An 8,878-nucleotide genomic window follows, 5' to 3' on the forward strand; every position below is an offset into this window, starting at 1 on the left:
TTTTTTTTTAAAAAAATCACCTAAAAGGGACATGGTGGCAAGGAGAGAAACATAGTGAAATAGATCAACAATCCAGATGGACCTTCCTTCAAAGTGGAGGTGGAGCAAATTATACTTAATGTATTAGATATAGGGGTTAAAGTAACTCCCAGGTTTTTGGTGTGAACACTTTGGTAGATGGAATTGTCTTTTATGAATAAGAGGAATGCTAGCACTAAAGAACTGATGAAGAGAAAACCAGGGCTCAGTTTTAGACATACAAAGCTATAGATGCATGAAAGGTTGTCAAAAGAGATGTAAGTATAAAGTTGGGTGTGTGGGTCCAGTGACCCGAAGAGAGGTCTGCAATTTGCCTGTCTCTCTGGAGTTACTGTGTAGATGGGGTATGTAAAGATGTGAAAACACAAGCATGGGGTAAAGAGAAGAGGAAAGCGTCCAGGGTTCTGTTGTACACAATGGCGGCATTTCAAAGTTTGGCAGAGGAGAAAGATAAAACAGAAAAGATGGAACAGATCTACTGTTTAAAATGCTTCTGTAAAAAAATCTAAGACCTCAATTAGTGTGAATAGACAACGCACAGAATGGGAAAATATTTTTGTAAACTATGCGTCAGATAAGGGACTGATAACCAGAATTCACAAGGAACTCAAGCCGCTGTTCCGAAAAAAAGATGATCAATTCTATTAAAAGATGGGAGAATGAGTTGAAAAAACCATTCTCTAAAGATGACATATGAATAGCTAAAAGGCATATGAAAAAATGTTCAACATCCTTCATTGTAAGGGAAATGCAGATCAAAACAACAATGAGGTACCAACTAACCCCAGTCAGAATGACTAAGATTAAAAAAACAAAAAATGTAAGTGCTGGCAGGAGTGTGGTGAAAGGGGGACTCTCTTACACTGCTGGTGGGAATGTAAATTGGTCCAGCCACTGTGGAGAACACTTTGGAGATTCCTCAAAAATCTACAAATAGAACTACCAAATGATCCAGCAATCCCACTCCTAGATATCTACCTAAAGGACAGAAGAATACTTAATCAGAAAAGTGCTTGCACATTGATGTTTATTGCAGCTCTATTACAATTGCTAAGTCATGGAAACAACCCAAATATCCACAAACAGATAAATGGATAGAAAAACTGTGGCAAATATACTCAATGGAATACTATTCAACCTTAAAAAAAAAAACAAAAAAACAACAAAACCCTAACTTTTGACAGGAAGTGGACGAATATGGAAGACTTACTGCTGAGTGAACCAAGCCAGGCTATGAAGGAGAGGCATTGTATGTCCCCACTTAATACATACCGAGTGTCTGCACTCTATGACTGAAACTAATTTACTAAAGGATATAGAAACACAGTATAAAGATGCAAATACCAGATATAGTATATGTACAAGAGGAGGGTCTGAGGAAGGGCATTTAGAAGAAAAATAGAGAGGCAAATTATTGATGTCACAAGGAGGTGTGGTATTGCATGTTGAGGATATTTTGTGGTTTTGTCAACTGTATTGGGGAGAGATGTTCACCTGTTGTAATATCCATTTTGTAAGACAAATAATAATGTGATTGAATGTATAAAAAAATGAAATGAAAGATAACTAAATTAATTTAAAAAAATATGAAGCAGAGGTAGAATTTATGCCAGTGGTCACACACTCAAATTTGTGTTAGGAGAAGCAGATGAAGCAGCACTTTATAATACAATGGGTGGCTGGCTGTTTGGGAGACCAACTGCCTAGTTTCAGGAACCTTTAAAGCTATTGGAAATACCAAAGTACCAAAATATATATGTCCATAAATTTTACATTCTTCTAGCCATGAGATTGAGACCTGTGACTTAAGGCAATGACAAAGATATTCTATTTTTCTAAATGTCTTTGCGTTTCTATTAAGAACTGCATTCCAAATTGAAAAATGATAAGGTGGCAATCAGCCAGACTTACAGGTCTTTTTAAAATTTTTTAAAATAAGTATGTTGAAAGCAAATGGCACCCCATTTTTATTCATTCAGCCCTTGCCTTTTACCAAACAATACCATTTCAAAGAATTTCTTTTTCTTCTATTTTACGATAGGAAAATCTTTTTTTCCCATAACTGCTTCTTTTGGTGACTTATGCATTGATATGCAAATGTGAACTTTCTTCCCAATTTCTGGAGCACACCATGCAAGCAAAGGTGTTTATATCCTACTAATGTATGGAATAATCTCTCTGAATACACTTTTGATCTTTGAATTTTAATTATGATATTTACTTTGATGTGAATGTGGTTCCCTCAAAAAGGTTAAGATTGAAATAAGTAATCCATTTAGTAAAATCACCTTTTCATCATTTTCAAATTATTTATTGAGTTTCTACAGTGGTGAGGAGACTTCTCCTTATGCATAAGACTCAGGTGGTATGCAGTGATCAAACAGTAATTTGGAAGCAGCATTGGTACATTTGATCTTGCTCTCAGTTCTCTGCTTACGTGCTCAACCTGAGGCTACTGAATCTACCACAGCGCATTAATGTAATGTATGTGTGTTTGTCTTTAACATCATCCATTCACTAAATCCACATTTATTGAAACTTAAGATATGCAAGCACTATGTTAGGCTCTGGGGATATACAAATGAAGACCACGTGACTGGCCCTTTTGAAGGGAGAGAATCATATTTTGTGATATCAATTACAACCTAATGGGATGTATAGACTGTGTATTAAATCCACCGAGAGGAGAGTTGAGGATGTCTTAGCTCAGGGTAGAGGGTCAAAACAACCGGAGACAATTTGTTTATGAAAGTGTAAACTGATTCTTCAAATAGAAGTAAAATATGCTCAGCAAAATGAGCTAAAAAAAAGGTATTTAGACAAAGGAGCAAATACTTTGATATGATTAATGGGCATAGAGAACACTATAGGATCAGAACAAGAGAACATCATACAATTATTAAGTGAAAGTTATGAAATAAAGGCCAGCCAGTGGTGCAGAGGTTAAGCATCTGGATCTCATATGGCCAACTGCATGTTTCCAGTCCTGGAAGGTGAGCTTGGAAAACACACTGAGCACATACGCATGCTTGCCCAAGATCACAGGAAGAGAAGGGGTTGTGGCATGGCCATCCCCCTGGGATAATTTCTCACTTTCTTTCTTTCCAAACACAGGAGCACACATACCCTATAGAAAAATATATATCTATAAAAAAATCAATGTATGTATCACTAAAAGAAGTATCATCAAGAATTTTTGGGTATTGATTTTGGTGGGTAACTGAGTTGGTTTGTTGATAAAGTTCTATGCATAGATCGTGTTCTCAGGAGATTTATACATTCAGTAAGGTAAAAAATTTGAAAGATAAATATTAATTAAAATTCTATTGTAGAGGCATCCTGTGATAGTCTGACTTCCTTACTCAGAAGTAGATTTAAAGAGCTAGGTGCCTTTCCCTTGAGAAATATTGTTTTATATTAAAATGGAGATGTTGGGATTTTTCTACAGCCTTTAATTTGTTGAAAATAGTGTCTTTGATCTTATCTTCCTAAGTATTATAAATTCACTTTTTGCTCTCAAATGTAATTATTTTACTCAACAAAACCTTTAAAGGGTTTACTATGTGTTGAGCGCTGGATATGCAAAGATAAATGGACCATGTTGTGTACATTTAGAGGATTACAGTTTAATCAAGAGAGTGAACAGTCTTTGGCTGGACAAGTCACAAAAGAAATAGTAGAGTATGTGGTTCTGTGGAATGAAGGGCAGTACAACTAATGATGCTCACAGACATTTGGATAGGGTTTATAAAATAAGGTCCCTAGGCCCGAAGTGAAATATGAATCAGAGGTACCAAAGGAATGCCAGGCATAGCAGGTGTAAAGGTGGAATATGGAGGTTAATTTTGAAATCTGATTGTAGATTGGCTTAGAGAAAATGCAGGATAAAGCAGATAATAGTAGCAAAGTAAAGCAGGCTCAGAACAGATTATGGGGAACTTTTGTACACTGTAATACATGTTTCTATTACCGCAATAAAATCTGCAAAATGTTATTGTATTGAAGGATCCCAATTCTGTGTTTATTTGGTTATATTTTTATTTTCTAACTACTTAAATTTCAATAACCAAGTTTTTTCATCATTGATCATTTTACACAAAAATGCTAATAACAAACATGTGCATATTTTCTAACATTTGAGAAAGTCTTTCCAGGTATACTTCATTGTTCATCTTTGCCTTCTTCCCTGCTTTCCTACTCCCTGAGACTTATCCAAATATGAAGACCATGGGTGAATCATCATGGATTCACGGTCCTCTTAGGCACCTTCCTGGTCAGACATTCTCTATCAAATTAATATGTATTTATATTTATATTTATATTATTTATATTTATATTTATATTTATATATGCAATACATACAGATGATCCCTGGAATCCTCTGGGTTTCAGGGAATTCATTTTAGGAAGACAGTCTTTTCATAGCCTGAAACCCAGTAATATGACATCACTACATGTTATGGTCACATTTTAGCAAAGAATGAAAATATGTATTTAGTAAAGTCCCACATTTGAATAAAATGATGTTTCTGTATTACTTTCTTAGTCATCTATCATTCCATGAATCTTAACTTGCAGGGCTCTAAGAGGAGACAGACATCAAAAATGTTATAAGCAGTCTCCAAAAGAAAATGTAGACTAAAAATTATCTGTTTGTATCTATGTAGTACACACATACACACATACACAAACTCACATGCTATTTTTTCAAATGTACAACCATGTACTTTTCATCATACAGTAGTTAATAAATCCTACACTTATTTCAAAGATCTGTATAGCTTACAATTTGTTTTTAATCATCATCCTTTTTCTTATATAACATATATTAAAATTATGGTCTTTATTATTTAAAATGGCCCATGATATATTTTTGACATTAACAAAACTAGTTAATTTCAGAACATTAAAAAAATGATCATTTTAAGCTATTTCCATTTTATTTGTTGAAAGATTAGTGATTTCCATTTAAATCCTCTCCTTCATTAGAAAAGTTCATTCTGATATTTCAGGACTAGAATAAATTCAATTTTTCCAAGATACCTGTTACATAAGATTAAAGTCGAAGAAGGTTTTTATGACATTAGTTGAGCATTATTCAAAATGCTTGGGACTAGAAGTGCTTTGGTTTAGAATTTGTCAGTTTTGAGAATATTCGCATATACATAAGGAGATATCTTGGAAATAGGCCCAAGTCTAAACACGCCATTCATTTATGTTTTATATTTATAGATCAATGGTAATTTTATACAATATTGTCATATTGCAACATTACAACTGTGACTTGTCATGTGAGATCAGGTGAGGAATTTTCTCCTTGTAGTGTCAGGTTGGAGTTCAAAAAGTTTCAGATTTTGGAGTATTTTGGATTTCATATTTTTTGATTTAGGGATACTCAACATTTATCTCCTTGAACTGAATGAGAAAATGAAGTTAAATTCTTATATGTGATGGAAAACATGGTGGTTTTGAAATGCCCCCTTGTCCTTCATCCTGGCACTCTAATGCAAATTAGTAGGCTGCCATTTTGACTTTTGCACCTTTCTACCACCACACCTTGGGTCAAATTGAGAGTAGATATTATATATCTTATATAATATAATATAATATAATATTATATATCTTATATATTATATATATTATATAATATCTTATATATATATATAACAAAAGTTGTTCCAAAATTATGTGCTTAAGGATATATACTATATATAGGCTTATTGTTACTTACAAATTGAGTTTTTTTACTAAAGTCATTTTTGAAAAATAGATTCTAAAAATTAAACCTGGTATAAATCAAGTTGGAAATAAAGAGAGTTGATTCATTTTCATCCTCTTAGGCACCTTCCTGGTCATACATTCTCTATCATTATTGGGATCCACTATATATAGGAAGTGAACTATATTCATAAATATCTTTCTTATGAAATAACAACTTCCCTTATAAGAACATAATGTTTCCTTTAGGAAAAACTTTATCCAGTCTTAGAGATACAGGGGCTTCAACTGAGGTTTAAGCAAAAATTCTCTAAGACCAAGGATAGGTAAACCCAGTTGCATAAGATATTAGCTCCTGACTCAGTGGCGTTTAGATTTCTATCAATAAATAAACAGTGATATCATGATGATAGTAAGTGCTATTGCAGGGATGTGACAAATGATGCCAGAACTATCAAACTGGGTGTTGTATTCTCACTGACTTTCTTAGAATAATGCTTTTGAATGAACCAAATGGAAAGCTGAAATTTTGCACTGGTTCTTAGCTTATAAAAAGAACTCCCTTTTGCAAGGCATCTCAATTTAGTTAGAAAGCACAGAAACCCTAGTTTCCATTATCTTCTGACTTCTGATTGTAATGGACCATATGGTTCCCGATTCGTCTGTAAGTAACTTAATGCCTTGTGTAATTAAGAGGGCATATGCTTCCTGTATAAAAATCATTGTTAGATCTCCTTTGCATTGCAGGCACCAAGATGGACTCAGTTCTGACATCAGCTTTTATCTGCTGCCAATAAACTTTCAAATTGCTTAATAAAATTCAGAGAAAATGATGCATCTTATAGTTACCAATACAATCACAAGCGGTATTTGAACTTAACGTGAGACTTCAGGGGGGTGGGGCAGAATTAACACCTTATCACTCACCCTACCCATTCCCTACCAACAGCCTTTATAGGGATAATTCAACCAGAGATCTGGTAAAACTAACATTCTCTTTAGAATGTTTTTATTATTTTTGCAGTTTATTTACACTCTAACTGCATTCCAGCCCGCTGATTGTTACCGTCTCATTGGAAACCAATTATTTTTTTTCCATTGGCCTTGTATCCACAAAGCAAGAACTGCAAATATATGATCAAACAAATGTGAATCATCTCTATAATTTTATACATGAGGGATACAAAACATGTATCAGTTATATTTGTTCCATATCCTCCTAGTTGATTTTCTTTGATGCTGAATTGAAATAGCTATAGAATTAAGTTCTTTATCTTGAGTCCTTATTCTACTTTAAATTGCTGAAAGCATGTTCTAATTCCTTTATTTTGTTCTGCTCAACATACTTTGGAGCTATCAGAAAACACTGAGTTTTACTAAAGCAGTAAGTGTTAGAGACCTTGGCTAGGAGTCAGGTAGTGGGCTTCTGCACATATGCAAACTCACTGTAGGCAGTGAAAATTTTGAAACTTGAAACTATTTAGTACGGGAAGCAATGTGATATATAAGTATGTGAGTTTATTTTTATCTGTTCCATAGAGGTATGCATTAGATTGCAGCGATAACTATAATTCTTCTGTATCTCCTCATTTTCACGTCTTTGTCATGCAACTTTGTAAGAGCCTTCTGCCATGATCAGAGAGAATCCCTCTACCTCTAGGCTTAGCCATGTGCTTGCTTTGACATAATGGAGGAGGTATTAGTAATGGCTGAAGTCCTGAGTGTGAGCGTCAAGATAACTTGCATGTCTCTGAATTCTTGTGTTTATGCCATAACCCAAACATGACATCCTTGGCAGCTTGTTACTTTCAGGAAGACAGACATGTACAATGAAGCCAACCCATGAATAGATAAGGAACTCATCTGAGATGAGCTGAACTCTATAGATGCTTGAGAAATATTAGTTAATTTTACTGTCATATGACACTGAGTTTTCAGGTGACTTGTTTAGTAGCTCAGGACAATGAGTTTACATTGAAGTGCCCTAAATAAATATCTCCTGCAAGAATTTTTTCAAGTTTTTCAAAGATCCATATTGAAACCTACAACAAAGGTTTTGTTAGTAGATTTGCTATAAATGATTTGCTATAAATAACTTTTATGCATGAAATGGGAAGTATTCAAGATATTCTATTGACTGCTTTTGTAATTATTTTAGTCATACTGTAAGGGTCCTGGGATCGATCTAACCATTGGCAACACAGAAAAGATGACAACAATGCAATTACATAAGAGGCTTTTATTTTTCCAGCTAGATGGGGTCCAAGTTTCTGCCCAACACAGTGGGCTTTCAATGAGGACCCCGAGCCTAAGATAAAGGGATCTTCTATAGCTCAGAATCACAATGTAGAAAGTACAGTCTATAATTTTCCACTTGAGGGAAGGGGGTGTGTGTAAGCTAGCTGTTACTATATGTTTAAGTTTAGATTAGGACTTTCAGTTGAGGTCAGGTTGACCTGGCCCTCCGCACTTTGTTTATTTATGTGGTCCTTGGGTTCTGCCCTTGAGGGTCTAAGATGGCGGTGGTTGTGTCAATTCAGCCTAACAATACCACCCAGATAATCTACCCAGTTTAGCATGGTAACATCTTTGGATTAGGGCTAGAGATTCTTCGGTTCTGTGGTCTCCCTAATTCATATAGGACTATGTCTTCTTCTCTGACGATAAGACCTACAATAAATAAACAAATGGTCATATGACTGATTATGAGATTTGCTTCCTAATAAATATTTGCCTGTTTGGAAAATTGTTCTAAGACTTACTTCCATTGCGAAATATGGTTATTATCATTAACACATTGTGACAAAAACCTCTGGTTCCTCACCTCCTGGTTCTTCACCTCTATAGTCTACTGCATCATTTTTTAGCATTTTTCCTTTTTATTTCTATTTCTTTTATACATTCAGCCATGTCACTTAGCTTACAAAGTGAATATTCCAACACATGTACATTTCTCACCCATCCAGTTCACCATACTAGAAAGTTATCTTCAGTAGAACATAATCCATTTCTTTGTCCCATCAATGCCTTGCATTTTTAACTTCTTGGTTTTTGTGATTAGTAAATTGTGAGAGTCACTTCTTCACTGGGCATTTAATTGCTGTTACAAAGTCTTCTGGGA

This window comes from Tupaia chinensis, unplaced genomic scaffold (genome assembly GCF_000334495.1).
Source record: "Tupaia chinensis unplaced genomic scaffold, TupChi_1.0 Scaffold000277_1, whole genome shotgun sequence".
In the NCBI taxonomy this organism is placed as follows: domain Eukaryota; kingdom Metazoa; phylum Chordata; class Mammalia; order Scandentia; family Tupaiidae; genus Tupaia; species Tupaia belangeri.